This window comes from Vigna angularis, chromosome 2 (assembly GCF_016808095.1).
Source record: "Vigna angularis cultivar LongXiaoDou No.4 chromosome 2, ASM1680809v1, whole genome shotgun sequence".
Classification (NCBI taxonomy): domain Eukaryota; kingdom Viridiplantae; phylum Streptophyta; class Magnoliopsida; order Fabales; family Fabaceae; genus Vigna; species Vigna angularis.
Genome location: NC_068971.1, coordinates 33,217,070 through 33,219,532, shown reverse-complemented (window position 1 = coordinate 33,219,532; position 2,463 = coordinate 33,217,070).

The window sequence follows — 2,463 nt, the reverse complement described above, 5'->3', positions numbered from 1 at the left end:
GATGCCAAAACTCATCAAATTAAAAAAATTCATAAATAAAGAAATTATGTTGAATACCTTAATTTGGTCCCCTTAAGATAAGAAGCAATGAATTTCTATGTAAATCTGATGCCATGGACATCATCAGCCCGAATACCTTTTTACTCATGTTTGTTTCCAAAAGATAATCTTCCCTAAAGTGTAAATTTTGGTTATCCCTAAATCAGCTGTCATTCTCCTCAAGTAAAGCTTAGTAAAATCTCCGTGAAGCGAGGCTCTTTGCCATATTGGTGGCGCAAATTCTCTATAAATTGCATAAGACTTCAGATGTCTTTCTCAGCAACTATCTCAACATCACTTATAATTTTCATACAGTTCTACAAATAATTAATGTAGTCATAATGGAGATGAGGATTTATGTTGATGTCAACCTAAATAATAATAATAAAGCAGAAAACACATCAACCCCATTAAATTTTACCTTTGGGTTCCTCTCTTGTGTTGCTTGGTTCCAATCCCTTTGTTGAGCAGGGATTGTCTGTAATAGCCCTCCTTAATAAACTTTCAAAAATAGAGTGTTTGTGAGACCTAATCACAATGCTCCAAACTTGATCTCACTCTCTCCCTCTCTGTCCAACATCCAAGCACATTTAAAATAAGTCTTATTGTTTGACCAAAATACACATAATACTAAAGTAGCCTAAGAAACTACAAAGACAATTTTCTAAAAGTTTAGAATGGTAAAACCTAGCTAATAAAAAAAAGACACTACCAAAAGTACCTAAAACTCAAAATATGACAACCTAGAACCTAAAACTAGTAAGTAGAATAAGCTAAAACTACTAATAATGAAAACTGTTTTGAAATACTCATTGAAACTGTCAAATAACTATCTAAACAAGTTTTAAAAGATAAAAGAAAGATAAATATGAAGTGACAATTCCAAAATAACAACAAAAGCAAAATTTGAGTATTGATCAACTAAAAAAGTCTACTAAAGAGGTGAGAAATTGACAATTCACCTAAAGTAGACTAACAATAAGTAATGTTAATATTTTAACAAGTCTAAAGTAGTGAAATGAAGGTAGGAAACTACTCAAATTAGAACAACTACCTTACACTCAATGTTTGAGTACTCAGAACCTAAAAAAGTCTACTAAAACCTCAAAAGGTCTACTAGAAATGCACATGAATGGTCAAATTTTGCAAAATGCACTAAACTAGCCTAAGAAACTTCAAATAAATTGTCCTAACAAGTTTAGAATGGTAAAACAATGCTATTTAGAAACTCACACTACAAAAACAACCTAGAACTCAAAATATGACACCCTAGAACCTAAAACTAGTTACTAGAATAGGCTAAAAGTGGTCATAATGCATAGTGTATTAAAGTACTAACCAAAACAGTAAACACTAATGCAACTAAGGGATATTGCCTCGATTATTTTGGGTTTATAACAGCGGTTCTGCAACCGAGGTATATTCAGGCAAGGTAAAAAGTCAAGACTTTTTGCCTCGGTTCAAAAAACCCAAAGTAGTAATGAGATTAAAAAAATAAAAAATTGGGTCTATTGCCTCGGTTCTAATTTGAACCGAGGTCGTAAACCCTTAAAATTAATTAATTAAAGGGTCTATTGCCTTGGTTGGATCCAGAACCGAGGTAATATACCATTTTTTGCCTTAGTTTTTACCAAAACCGCAGTCCAAAGTATATTTTTTTAAAAAAAAAAAATATTCTTTCTGTATCAGGGATTTCATGATTTTTGTGCAGGGATTTCATGATTTTTTGTGCAGGGATTTCATGATTTTTTGGTTCTTCATACAAATTTTCATTTTATTTAGAGTTCGTTTGACCATACTCTCAGTTTTACATATACCCATGTTTTGATGTGTATGGTGTATGAAGAACAATCAACCAAACAAAAACTTGCAAAAACCTAAAGTGAAACTAACTTTGAAGGTGAGTTTGGGGCTGAAACGAAACGAAATGAACATCCTAAAGCATCTAGTCGAAGAGCTGAAGAATACCTGTACACAAAATCAATTGGTCAAAATGAAAGAAAATCATACCTAAGCACTTAATCAACGTAAAAAGCAAGAAAAGTTGAAGAGGATGGCTGCGAAAATGGAAGAAAGAGAGCAGCGACGCACACCACAAACAAAAAAGCTTCTGTTTGAAAATGCATCTGTTCGCAAAATTTAACCTTAAACATATGTTATTACCTCAGTTATTTTTTTAATCGAGGCAATAAGTGTCTTTGACCTCGGTTCTATAAAGAACCGATGCTTAAACCTTCTAAAAAAAATTTAATTACTTTATGCCTCGGTTCTATAAACAACCGAGGTCGTAGACTTTTGCAATAATTACAAAAATGTCACCGCGCCAGTTTTAGGCGTTTGGTTCTTTTTGAACCGAGGCATATACCTTTGCCGAAAATTACAAAAATGTCACTACGCCAGTTTTAGGCAGCGATTCTTTTTGAA